General features: G+C 37.6%; 1 protein-coding gene across 12 annotated transcripts in view; it reads left to right on the top strand.

Moving 5' to 3' along the window:
* The first annotated feature begins 5,754 nt into the window (after positions 1-5,754).
* Positions 5,755-14,623, top strand: part of ZHX1 (zinc fingers and homeoboxes 1) — a 33,816-nt gene continuing 24,947 nt past the window's right edge. For 11 of the 12 annotated variants that reach the window (XR_006354727.1, XR_006354730.1, XR_006354728.1 and 8 more), the window contains exons 1-2: positions 5,755-6,186; positions 12,582-12,698. The gene's annotated coding sequence lies outside the window, so the exon portion shown is untranslated. Of the gene's footprint in view, positions 6,187-6,926; positions 7,851-12,581; positions 12,699-14,623 lie in introns of those variants that run through there. The other variant, XM_043982220.1, reaches the window with a different exon arrangement.

Below are 14,623 nucleotides of genomic sequence, written 5' to 3' on the forward strand. Positions count from 1 at the left end.
CTTGAATACTACCAGCCAATTAGCTTGGAGCAGTATGTAGGGACCGCCTCTTTTCTGGACTGCAAGTAACTTCCACTCTGACGGGAACAGGAACTAACTCTTTTTTGGCCTAAGACTCTAGGTGAAGGCACCTTTTCCCCTCCTCTCTCTCCCCTAGATCCTAGCTAGGCTTTCCTATCTTTCAGAGCCATGTGTGCTTTCTTTACTAATATTTAATATACTTTAATAAATGCTTAATGCCCCAAACTGGCGCAGTAGCCTCTAATTTCTAAGTAACAAATATACAATAAACCTCAGCTAATTTTCCCTACCCTTGGGACAGAAATAAGGCAACCACATTAAATTTTATACATCACAATACAAAATGTTTTTTTTTTCCCCACCTCTTCTTCCACATCAGATAGGTAACACATATTTAGAAAAGGAGTTAACAATTCATGGAGGAATAGTGAGATAGATGATAGATAGATAGATAGATAGATAGATAGATAGATAGATAGATAGATAGATAGATAGATAGATAGATAGATAGATAGGTAGATACATAAATAGACACATAGCTCGATATAGTTTGACCAACATGGTAGCAGATTGCCTATTTCCCCATATCTCCTCACTATTAAATATTATATGTGCATGTATACACATGTATATGTATAAATATTTTTAATATATATAATATATTACCTAGTGATTACTATGGACTAGGTACTGTGCTAAGCACTTTTTATAAATATTATCTTATTTGATCTTCACAGGAAGTGGAGGCATATAATATATTGATATATTTATTATATAGGTGTATTGTGTTATACACAATATATCAGATATTGTATATATAATATATACTTTTTGTTTGTTTGCTTGTTTTTGTTTTAGTGAGGCAATTGGGGTTAAGTGACTTGCCCAGGGTCACACAGCTAGTAAGTGTTAAATGTCTGAGGCCAGATTTGAACTCAGGTACTCCTGATTCCAGGGCCAGTGCTCTATCCACTGCGCCACCTAGCTGCCCCTATACTTATATATATATAAATTTTATTTATATAAATTTTATATACCTCTTTACCTCCTATGAGGATCAAATAAGATAATAATTATAAAAAGTGCTTAGTGCAGTTCCTGGTCTTTAGTAGTCACTATATAACATATAAAAATATATATTTATACATGTACATATTTGTGTACACATAATATTTAATAGTAAGGAGATGTGGAGAAGCACACAATCTGCTACAGCATTGGTTAAACTATAAATTTGTACATTTAAAAAATATCATATACATTGAGTTACAACATTGGACCACTATTTAACTATATAAGTTACTAATTTTTTAAATACTTAGAGAAGAAATGGGGTACAACTGGAAGAGAATTCAACCCCCCAGATCTGCCCCTTCTTTTGTGTGATTTTAGTTGTCATTTAAATTCTCTGACCCTCAGTTCACTCATCTGCAACATGAGATGGTTAGACCAAATGTTCCCTTTCGATTCTAGATCTATGTAATGATATAAACCTATCATCACTAATGAGCCAATGGATCTGTGATCATATTGATGTGAATAACCTGCATATCACAACCCATCCATATTATCCATGTCAACAATTGGGATCTGCCTAATGTACTAAGGACTTTACTCACATTCTCTTGATCTGGAGCAGATAGATCATCTACTAATGATATCTTTGTCTTGCCATAAGACTGGGCCATCTTTTTCATCATATATTTCAGTGATGACATTCATTATACTACTTCTCCTATGTAATTAATTCCTCATTAATAATGTATTACAGTCTTCTCATTCTCTATATGTACTTCTCTCTTCTGTTTGGGTAATCCTCAACCTCCTCACTGCAGAAGCTATCATATCCCATGATTTATAGCCATGCAGTGTCACAACTAGAAGGATACTGAAATTAGAAAGAGGAGGCTTTGATTCAGAGAGAAATTTGGAGACAGTAAAAGAGCTGTGAGATTTATCAAAGGCGATTCACCCCTCTCTCATTCTGGGGCAAGCCCACTGTCTTTTTTCAGTGTTTGTCCATGATGTATCAAATGATTAATAAACTCAAATCATTTCATTTCATAATATGGAAAATTGGCATTCTACATCCTCTTGTTTTTTCCTGTATGGATAGTAAGGCCAAACTCTTTGGAAAGTGTATGAATCTTATTAAGGGGATTCTGCGGCATTCTGGGATCCGATGCAATCAGCACAGTGTCATGTACAAATCATCTGGAGAACTTCATTATCTATAGAGAATCCCTCTGTGAGTATGACTCTGTATTAGCTCTGTATTAACTGTCTTCATGACAGTTGTAAATATTTTTGAGAAACATGTCTGCTTTATGCCTTAATAATCAAAAGATCATGGAACAAAGTGATCTCTGTTGTTCTTGCAGCAGCAGCTGGTGACATGATGGATAGGGCTCTGGTTCTGGAGTCAGGAAAACTTGAGTTCAAATCTGGCCTCACACACTTAACTATTTGTGTGACTCCGGGCAAATCACCTTGCCTCTGTTTGCCCCAGTTTCCTTAACTGTAAAATGGAGAGAGTAATAACACCTACCTCACAAGTAGGTAAATAATAATAATACCTACCTACTCCACAGGTAGATGATAATAATACCTCTTCACCTCCTGTGAGGATCAAAGAAGATAATATTTGTAAAAAGGGCTCAGCACAGTGCCTGGTACATGGTGATCACTATATATATGATCCTTCCCTTCTCTTCATTCCCTTCCCTTTCCTTCTTCCCTTCCTCCTTTCAAAGAATCTTATATGATTTTGACATATGCATGGAAGATACTTTGCTGGAGGAGAGAATTTCAGGAAGAATTTGGCTACTGTAACTTGCTCTCTAATTCTTTCACTAAGGAGAAGCCCTCTGCTCTTGACACAAACTAGGTTGTGCTCTTGACACAAACTAGGTTGATCCCTGAACATATTACATTCCTCTGGGTTCCTAAAGCATATAGAGTGTCTGAAATTTCACTAATGATCTCTGCACATGAGGCATTCCAAGTGGAGATTCAAATGGTCCCCACAACACATAGGGCACCTCAAATTTTCTCAGTGGACCCTTTCAATATAGGACAATACAAACATAAGTCCAAACTAACCCCTCACTAGGACAAACAGGGTAGCTTAATAGGAAAATTAATTCAGAAAAGTCCTGTAGAGTTAGCAGGCTCTCAGAAAGGGATTGAGTACTTGGAGGTGGTTACTTGGAGTGTCTATACCAGCAAGCAACATATATACTATTGCCCTTAAGTCCATAAAGATGTCAGACAATCTCTAGTCACACTAAAGCAAATCTCCTTCCTTATAATCATCTTCACCATTAAAGAAGAGGAAGGGGCTATGAATAGCAAAGACACTTCTTTTTAAAACCTATTGAGGGGCAGCTAGGTGGCGCAGTAGATAAAGCACTGTCCCTGGATTCAGGAGGACTTGAGTTCAAATCCAGCCTCACACACTTGACACTAGCTGTATGACCCTGGGCAAGTCACTTAACCCCTATTGCCCAGCCCCCCCAAAAAAAACAACAATAACAACAAAAAACCAAAAACCTTAATTAGCATGAAGCTTGGTATTTAATTCTGGCTCTGTATTCCATATTAAAGTTTACTAAAGTCATCTGATCAGATATCTCTTCTATAATGTCTTTATGACGTTGGGTAAGTCATTTTTATCTCTTTGGGCCTCAGTTTCTTATATCTGTAAAATGTTGTTAGTCTATCTAAATCTGGACTATTTGTGCCTGACCTGTGGTAGAACTTTCCAAGCTCATACTGGTCTGATCAGTCAGAGTTGTACACACTGTGCCTTAACCTAAACATAGTGATGTCATTTTGGTCCTTTTTGAGCATGAAGGACAACAACCAACCAAAGAGGGGGTATGGTTTTAACTGGTGGTTATATGTAAAATTTCTAGACTCTTCCAATGTGCCAATCTACTGATTAAAATTCCTTACTTTTGTAGCCACGCAGCTGTTGAATTCAGACATATTTACAATTTTTACAAATGAGTTGATTTTAATAAAAACAAGTTACTCTGAAGCATGATCTGAAACCAGATTTATGTGGGCTGGCACAATCTGCTATGCTAAACATATATTCATATTGCTTGGGTCTGTAACAGCCAGTTTTTTGAATAGAGATTATGACAGTCTTGATTCATGCCAACATACAAAAAAACCTGGCAATTGATTTAAGATGCTAGTCTCAATGTGACTTTCATGGACAGTCCCTAGGGAAGGAGAACCAGTTATCACTCCAGTCCGGGTGGTTTTGGCACTGGACTCATGAAGGCTGCCACCGAGCTGCAGGAGATAGATCACTAGCTGAATCTTAGTCATTCTATCATTCTAAGCATATCATTATCACCAAGGAAAATTTGCTTCTTTTCTTTCTACCTTTAGGTTGTTTCTTTGTTATTTCTTTACCTCTTCAAGGCTGCTCTTTTTTATCCATTCAACAAGCATTTAAGTGTCTACTATGTGCCAGGTGCTATACTAGACACTAGAGATATAAAAACAAATGATACTGCCCTTACCCTCGTGGAGCTTACGATCTATTGGAGGAAAGTTAAATCAAAAAGCATTTATTAAACAGCCAAGTATGGCCCCAAAACAGTGGTATGCACTGGAAATATTGTATATTCTCTAATACTGCAATACGGTATCCATGGTCTATGATCACATAGATTGGGGGATTCTTCCAGTAATGCAAACTCAAAATCCCTTCATGCTTGCTTATCCTTTGTGACTGTCATCCATTTTCTCCAACCTAGCAACGTTCACACAGACAAATAAATATAAAACATATGTGAAGTATATACAATATAATATGGGAGGGAAGGAAATAAGAAAAGGCTGGAGATAAGAAGTGGTACTGGGAAAAAAAACCTGAAGAAATATAAAAATAAAAATATAAATATATTAAGAGTATGATTTGGTCTGGGACCACAGTAGAGCTGACTTATATCTGTAAAGTATGCAACTTCAGTTTACAAATAAGAAAAGGAATCTAATCTACCAAGGGAACAGAGTCAGCTTCGTAGAATAGAATGAGCATAGGCTCTGACTTCAGAAGACTGATTCAAACCTGCTTCTAGTGGTCATTTAACTGTATGATGAAGGAAAACTTCTTAATCATCCTGGCCTTAGTTCCCTTCTCGGTAAAATGAGGGAATTGAAATAGCTCCAGAGGGCTCAGAGAGAATGAGATCAGCAAGTAGAGGTGAAGAAAGGTTTAGAAGCCTAGAACTAAAGGAGGAAAAACGAAAACCCAACAACAGCAGAAGAGGAAAGCACCTACGGTGACTGTGAATGCTCATCTTGGAACCCAGTACAAACTATTACTACCATTTCTCTTCAACCAAAGTGAAGGAAAGAACTTCTGAGCAGAAGGGATAGGATTTTTAACTATTGCAATCCAGATTTCCAGACCCTCCTTTGAGGAAGCAATTGAAGAATCTAGTTGACTTTTTGTTTTTGTTTGTTTATGTGGTTAAGAAGGCGGGGAAGGGCACTGCGCTTCTGTACTACTTGGTGGGGGGGGGGGGGAGAGCGAGATGCCCCCAGGTGGCAAAAAGCTACTTGAAAAGAGGGGGGAAATTGAATGGAACACGTGGGGATAGGGGCGTGACCGACGGGCATGGTGACGCATGACGCAAGGAGGCGGGACTGTCATTGACAGAGGGGCGGGGCTTTCTCCTCCTCCTGGCCCCTCCTGCGTTGTGTCAAACAGTCGGGCACAGAGCTCCGCCAGCAGAGCCCCCGGCCGGGCAGAGTATACAGTGCAGAGTGAGGGGCGCGCGCGGCGCGCGGGTCCCCCCTCGGGCCGCCAGCCGGCCTCTGCGCGCATCTCGAGCCCCAGTACCACGAACTCAGTGCCCCCTTCCTTCCCCGTGCCCCCTCCCTTCAGGGGCCGCGGGGACGCCGGGGCTGGCGGGGCCCTGGGAGTATGTGAGGTCCCACTCCGGCCCGCAGAATGGTTCCGGGTTTAGAGTTCACAGGTCAGAGTTGACTCCCTGAAAAGTGCAGCTGGTTTGAAATGCAAGATGGCGGCGGCGGCGGGGCCGTGAGGAGAGCCCGAGCCCGCGGCGGCGGCGGCGGCAGCGGCAGCGGCAGCGACTACGGCGGGGGACCCAGGCACCGAGGCGGCAGCAGCCCCTCCAGGTAGCAGCGCTCGGGCGCAGGGCGCGGGCCGCCTGCCTACCCGGCCCCAGAGCAGAAGCCATTCTTCTTACTACTCACCCCTTGGGGCTGCGGGGGGCTCCTGGAGAAGGAAAGAAAACGCCGTCCTCGGAGGGAGCGGGAGGAGGCCCGAGGCCCTGCTATCCGGGGCGGGGTACGGGGAGGGCAGAGCCTCCCTTCCTGGGGGTGATGGGGAGGAGGGCGAGGGGAGGACGGGGCTTCCTTCCTTCCCTAGGGGTGATAGGGAGGAGAGTGAGGGGAGGACCAAGATTCCCACCCTCCCCAGGGGATGAGAAGGAGGGAGGGGAGGGGAGGAGAGGGCCTCCTTCCCTTCTCTGGGGATGCTGGGGGAGTGGGAAGGAGAGAAAGTGGAGAGGAAGACTGTGAGAAAAGTACACAGGGGTGTCAGGACCAGGGGAACATGTGAGGGGAGGACAGCATCTCGCTCCAGCTTTGCTGGGTGACATGGAGAGGATGGAGAGGGGGCGCATCCTATTGGGAAGATGAAGACTGCTGGAGGACGAACCTCCTTCTCCGGTGGGGGATGGGGGGGACAGGTCAGGAGAGTGCGGAGAAGACAGAAGCCCCATCCTCGGTGGGGGGGGGGGGACGGGACACAAGGGTTCGGGCATTGAAGGAAGCGTTTGCTTTCTTCTCCTGGAAGTGGGGTGGTGTCACACAGACTCAGATGGGAGGTCTTGAGGAAAAGATGTCCATGAATCACTCACTAGTCCTTGATTTTTGGATGTCAAGACCTGCCTTAGCTAGACCCCTATTAAGACTTGGGGTCTTAGTGAAGGAAAAACTGGAATCTCAGAGCAGAGAAAGTGAAGGGCACTGGTAAAAATAATTGAACCCTGCTTGAAGGGAGGGAGCCGTGGGAACACTGAATTGGACTCTAGGTGATATAGGGGACTATCCTGAGAGACTGTTTTTTTAGGAATATGTACTTAGGGAGTGGCAGGATGCGTTGAAGATGCAAAAGTTGTCAGAAAGATGTACAATGACAGGACTGGACTGATAGTAAGAGAAAAGTTGTTGGGGATAAGGGCAGGTTTTAATAAGACTACCCCTTTATTCCCAACAAAGACACCAGGCTTCTTAGGAATAAAGGAGAAATCAAGCTCCTTGGGAGGTGGGTGACGGTGAAGGAAGAATTGGAATACCTTAAGTGTTGTGCTGGAGAAATGTGGGGAGATTTTTGAAGTGGGGAATTTTGTCAGTTGAGAATGGGAACATTTAAAACAGGAAAAATACAAAGCAACGTGAAGAGCAGAAATGCTTTCTGTGAAGGGAGAACTACTTAGAGTAAAATTCAGTAGTTATGGAGTTAACATATTTGTTTGTGTAGACATCAGGATTAAGAACCCTGAAGTTCACTTGAAGAAAGTCTCATTTGGGGCCAAGAAAGGGAATGAGGCAAGAAATAGGTGGCTTATTTCTTTGAGAAAGAAGCTTCCTGCAGGCAACCTCAGGATTGGTTGATATCTATTTGCTATTTTGGAGGTTTTAGTTCTATTTGGTATGTTTTTGTGGTTTCTCCCCTTTTCACTTCCTGCTCAAATCCACTGATAGTGTTACATTATTTCCAGAAGGATGAAATGCCCCTTTTCCAAGAGAATTATTCACAAACTGTTTGGCTGGAGGTGAGGATGAGCAGATATTGAATGATAGTGATACTATATCCAGACATTTGATTTCTTAAATAGCAATTGTGCCACTGATGTTAAACTAAAGAATTATATACGGGCTGTCAAAGGCAATTATGAGTTAATGAAATGAAAAGGAAAGGGCATTCAACTGATTTCTTCTCCATGTTCTATTCTTTTTTCCCCTGCCTTTTGGGGGTTAAGTAGATATGTATATAAAACAAGAATTAAATTTTATGAATACTTTAAATATAAAATACTATTTCATTCATCAGTTTCTCTTCCATGAAAGCAATCTCTTACCAAATGCTTTAAATATAATTAAAATGAAAAAAGAAAACAAGGAGGGAATGAAGCTGAGGGATCAGTAGCTCATGCCAGCTGTGATTCATGCAGATTTCTTAAGCTGTTCTCCATTTACAAGAGCTTTTAAGCTCTTACATTAAAAGTACCTTTATAAATTTCAAATATTATTATAGAACAATTCCTAATTGCAGAGTTTTAAAAAAACATCGTGTGTCCTATTCTTCAGTTTTGGAGAGGTTCATATAGCTCTAGTTTAACATTCGGTTCCTAACAGATTAAGATGGGCAGACCAAGAGTAGCACCATTGCCAGATGGTATGAAAATATGCTAATACTGAAAATGCAAATGTGATTGTGGTGGGGAACACTCATTAGTAGACTTCTTCCTGTTGTGGCTGAACTTTATCATTTCATTAGATTTGGGGGCCATTATTCTAATTTATTAATAATGGAATGATTATTTTATATTTAATGTTTTCATTGAAAAAATCTAAAAAAACATACACTCAAAATAGGGAGATTTTCAGTTCTGGTAACATAATAGTTCATAAATGATGGATTATATTGGATATTTTCACCTTTATTACATATTTTATTTTAACATGTGAAAGCAAGGAGTTTTAAAGTTATGTTTTTATACTTTATTGTATTAGTGTTAAAAGAAAAAATAAGAAGGAATAACTTTTATTATAAGTAAAAGTTACAAGTGCTTTTACTCAAACAGTGGTTCTTGTACATTCTATTTCTCTAGTTATCAGTAAACTAGTCACTTAACATATTGTTGAAACCACACTTCATATTTCAAAGTTTATTGGGGATTTGGAATAAAATACTGTACTTGAATTTGGGAAGTGCTGAAGATTTTAGGCTGGAGGTGGTTAGCCTGTTTTAAAAGCTAGTATTTTATGATTAGCACACTCTTCATTTCAGTATTAGGAAGTAGTCTCTTCAGCATTGTTTGTAGTGAGAATACTTCACATTTACTGTGGAGCTTCTCATTTTTCTTCAAATTGTAAAAGTCAGTGTGCAGTTTTATGTCAGGATTTTTGTAAAGTGCATGGCATTATCAAGAGTATACTGTGAGACTTCAGATAAAAGTAGATCTTTCTATAAGATTACTAGTTGATGTTTTCTTGTGATTGTTGGTTTAGTTATATTTATTTATGCAGTCATGAATACTTACTTAGGTTTGCATAACTAAAGCAACTGATTTAATAGGATAGAAATATAATTTTTCCTGGAGATCTCCATATTTTACAGCTCATTATTTTAAAAATCAATAGGTACCAATTTGTATGTGATTGCTTTTTTGCTTTTTAGGGAAATGTAATCTTAGTAGCATTTTGTCTATTTTACAGTGTGATTGAAGGAATAAAATTGGTTTTGTAAAACTCAAATATTTTTAATCAGGAGTTGTTTTTTTTTAAGCACAGTGTTGTTTTAGTCAAGTATTTAGTGCCTCTGGACTAATGTGATATATGATGTGTGTGTGTGTGTGTGTGTGTGTGTGTGTGAGAGAGAGAGAGAGAGAGAGAGATAGGCAGTTAAATATTATTGAAAATTATACAGAATCAGTGGTGTTCATAATTTTGAATATATTTAATTTCAAATTGCTTAGAGGATGGCATGATAAATAATTCTAAGCTTTTCAAAATCAAGGAAACAATAATATTTTGGGAAAATATTACAGTTGTAGTATATTCTTATATTAGAATATACTTGCACTTGTCTTCTTGAAAATCATGTTTTAACATGTTTAAACATGTTTATAAAAGTTTGGCTTCAGAGCATTTCCTATGTGGCATTTTGGTTCTCCCTCTTTTTTTTTTTCCAGTGGTTTTCCCCCTCAACTTTTGGTTATTGGGACAAGGGATTGTATGATGGTACTGTCGACTTTAACTACTTTCCTCATCTCTGTGTATCTTGCTCCATCCCAGATGTACTCCTTTGAAGTTTTTTGTTAAACCCAACAGGCCCTCTTAAAAGTTTCTGGAAAATGTGACCCATATCTAAAAAAAAAAAATAATAAAAAATAAAAAAATTCAGGACATTTTCTCCTCTTATTGTTAAGATATTCATATGAGAATCCTTGTTAGTTTTGTAAGATGACACTTGAAAAGTTGTAGAGAAAATTTGCATTTCAAGAAAAAGCCTGGGGAAGGAAGTACAGAATAATTCTTCTGTCTTTCACTGAGGAAATAATTATCCATTAGTATATAGTTGCTAAAGCTGACTGGGTGTAACATTGTTTTATATTGTAATGACATGAAATGGAAAACATTGCTTGACCAACTACTTTATGTATGGTACATATTTTCAGCAAACTTAAGAAGCATCTTTTGGGTTATATAGAGAACTTTTAGACTCATTATATCACCACTCTAGAATACTCTTGGACTTCCATAGTGAATGTAATCTCAATTTAAGCAGGTTAAATAACATGATCTCTAAGATCTATTATAGTTCTAAAATACTGTTTGTGTGAATGGGAATGGTGCAGTTAATTCCTACATTTTCCATCTATCAAAATATCAAAACCACTCCGTTTTTGAGGGTTTAAAAAAAAACTTTCTCAAATATATTAAAAAGGTGACAATTTTTAGAAATCTTAAAGCAACTTTAAAAATTTTACTTTGGTAATTTTGAAGATGTTCTAAAATATACTTTATTAATGCTAGTTTTAGGAATCAATACAATATCAGATAGGTCTAATCATTTTTATCATCCAGCGTATTAAAGTATTTTTTAAAAAAATAAACAAAACCTACATTTTGAACCAGTGGACACTTATCCATATGAATTTACCCTAGCATACCCCTTTCCCTTTTAATCACTCTCTTGTTCTGTGAAGCATGTTGCAAATGCAATGCAATTTGAAAACATAATCTAATAGGCTGCTGATTTCTGCAATATCAATTATTCATTTTGGAACACATTTAAAATTTGGCAACTGTTTCCATCAATATCTCTAGTTCATATCCTGTTGAAGGCTAAAGAGTAACAACACAAAGGTACCAAATGGAATCTGTAGAATTTCAGCAATAGGCAAAAAATGTAATCCCCTGGGTTTATCAGGAAATGCTATTTATTTTCTCCTGAGCGCAACACAATTCTTAAGTGTCAGTATTAAATGCTCTTCAGAAAGATATATAGTAAGAACTATGAATAGAATTGTCATTATATAACTTGAAAAAGCCTTGGGTAGACTTGTTTGCCATATCTGAGGAAGCCCCCTGACAAGCAGAAATTATGTATCTTGGAAAAATTATCTCGCTATATATGATAGACCTCTGACTTACATATGAAAAACAAATCCAATTTTATATACACTTAAAAAATATTATTTTTTAAAATTATCGTGAGGGTGAGAAAATCATTTTAAACATTTGTTATATTCCCCCCAAGTCTTAAATACTCTGGTTATATGCCATGTTTTTGGAAACAAATCTTTTACTTTTCTGAGTAAAAATTTCCAGTTTATTGGATGGAATGGTGATAATGTTCATCCAACAAATGTTTGGATGCTACATTTTAAAATATGATCGTTGTAAAGCCATTTGCTACTAGTTTTCCAGCAGAAATAAATAGGTGGTTTCCTTAAAACAGACTGTCACCATCTGCCATTGTACTAGATATCATTTCATACCACTGGTTTACTGTTTAACTTGGACTATTGGTTTATGTAATTTAGCACTAATAAAAACAACAACAACTTCACTTTAAAATAATACAAATTGTTATGTTAGGGTAAAAATATTGGCATGTTTAAGTCTAAATACACATATTTCCAAAATCATAGTTTAAACATGCTATATTCAAATTTAGCAAAGATTTGTAGGATTATAGCTTTTAGAAACTTTGTAGATAATCTAGTTTTTTACATATGGAGAGACAGATCCAGAGAAGCTACAGGCAAACAGGTAAGAAGAAGTAGGATTAGGATTTGAACCTAGGTCCATTGATTTCAAATCCAGTATTTTTCCATTATACCAAAGTTATTACTTAATTTAGAAATTCTACCCAGATTTTAAAAAAGTTATCTTTGCATCTTAATTTCCAAAATTATGCTACACAAATAACATGTAACAAGTAACCTTAAAATTTTGAAAATGACTACTTACCAACAAGAATATTCATATTATGGAAAATTCATCATAATAGAAATTTAGTTTGGTAGCTTTATATCAATTTATTGTATAATCTTATAAAGACATTTGCAAACGGTGTGCCAGTCTTCCAGTGTTAGTTTTGGCCTTGTAGATGATCTGACATTTTTCATGAGGAAATTTTAAAAATCTGTTTCTTTTTAACAAAAGCCAGGGCCTCTCCTGTAGAGTTTTGCTAACTCCTATGCATAACCTTATGTGAATAAAAAGCACACTTGAAATATATCAGGATCTAATTGTCTTTATTCTCTTTGTAGGAAAAGGTGCATGGCTAATTCGGCATTTGTAGTTAGTAATGGCTTGAGCTAAACTCCTCTAACTGAAAGGCATTCCCTACTTCTTCGAAGGAGAGAGTACTGAAGAAAATATGGCAAGTATGTGTTCCTTGGTCTTGGAGTGGGAATGTTAGATATTTATATACTTAATTTATATTTTAGGGAGATTAATACTGCAGATGATCAAATCTTTCAAAGTTCACAAAGCTAGTATGTAATTAAAACTACATTTAAAACTTATTTTCACAACTTTAAAAGCAATGAAGGTACTGGCTGTTTGATTTTAAAATAATAGCATAAGATCTTGATGCAGATATAAATTGATTTAATAAAATTTTATTGTGCTTGTGTTTGCACATTAAGAACACCTTTAAAGTGAACAGCTGGAGAGAAAAATCCCAGAGTCCCTCAAAATGTATACACTGATAGTAGGAGATTAAACTAAAGCTTGTTATTGTTGTTTTATTTCTCTTACAATTACCTAAATCAAAATATTTGATAAAGTGTGTAATTTTTTTAACTCAGTTTTGAAATAAATTTTTTGTATTACACATTTTAAGAATTTGACTTAATCTGTTAATTCATTGATTTCTTTAGGAGGTATTAGTTAATCATCCATTATAAATAATGTTGTTCAATATATTTCCAAAATACTTTAATCCAACTACTAAAACTACAATAATTTAGCAAATACTTTTTACCTGATTTTTTTTTGGGGGGGCACGTGGGGCAATGAGGGTTAAGTGACTTGCCCAGGGTCACACAGCTAGTGAGTGTCAAGTGTCTGAGACCCGATTTGAACTCAAGTCTTCCTAAATCCAGGGCTGTTGCTTTATCCACTGTGCCACCTAGCTGCCCAGCAAATACTTTTTAAGTTCCTATAATATGCAAGGCAGGAATTTGTTTAGTAGTATATGAAAAATTCACTTAATCCTTTTCCCTAAACTGAAAGAGTTCACCTCATTTGACTTTATTAATACTGATGACTTTAAACCTGAAAGTAATTAAACTTTAATCTTTATGACCTCTGGTACAGTACGTAAATGTTATGCTTTGGAATTTAGGGAATACTAATGCACAGCAAGTGGCTTCTTTGAGCTTTTGCAGATAATCTGGGTCAGACCTGGAATAGGAACTTTTGTGTCATACTTTTGTGGTAGACTTAACACCCCTTCTTGAAAGAAGCAGGGAAATTTTATTTTTATCACAAATTTCACATCCCACAGTTATCCGTAGTTTTTAATAGTGGTAAGGATTTTCACTCTAGGACTAATATTTCACTAATACACTATTGCTATAGTAATGTTAGACATACGTATAGTTAGAAATATATGTTCCTAACTATATATTTCTGACTACACGTATAGCTAAGTACACATATGTGTATATATACACATACATGTATGCACTCTATCATGTGTTAGAAAAATTGTATGTTAGAGATGTAAGCTAACAGTCCCCCTAAAGGAAGAGTTCAGAGTCCGAGGGTAGTTCTTCCTTTCTTCTAGTTTTCCACTCACATTTAATAAAATTATTAAGGCCAACTTCCCAGTATTGTGAGATTAGAGGCAATACTTGTGCAGCATAGGACAGTATAGCAGGCACCAGCAGTTTTCACTGGGGACAGAAATCCATCAGACTGGGATGGTTATTGCTGCGTTTTATTTTTCTTTCTTTCCTTCTTTTTTTTTGGGGGGGGGGGGCGGGGCAGGGCAATGGGGATTAAGTGACTTGCCCAGGGTCACACAGCTAGTAAGTGTCAAGTGTCTGAGGCCACACTTGAACTCAGGTCTCCCTGAATCCAGGGCTGGCGCTTTATCCACTGCATCACCTAGCTGCCCCGATTGCTGTATTTTCAACAAAGCATGGTCAGGGTCAGATAAGGTAAGATCAGTTTTACAGGAACTTATAATTATGAATTATCATAGCTGATAAACTAAATTTACAGGCTGAGGACTCGGGGTACCCATAGGCCATTTTTATGCTAAGGCATGGTCTTTGATCATCTGTGCTTCTAATATTCC

The sequence above is a fragment of the Dromiciops gliroides genome, chromosome 1 (genome assembly GCF_019393635.1).
Source record: "Dromiciops gliroides isolate mDroGli1 chromosome 1, mDroGli1.pri, whole genome shotgun sequence".
NCBI classification, from domain to species: domain Eukaryota; kingdom Metazoa; phylum Chordata; class Mammalia; order Microbiotheria; family Microbiotheriidae; genus Dromiciops; species Dromiciops gliroides.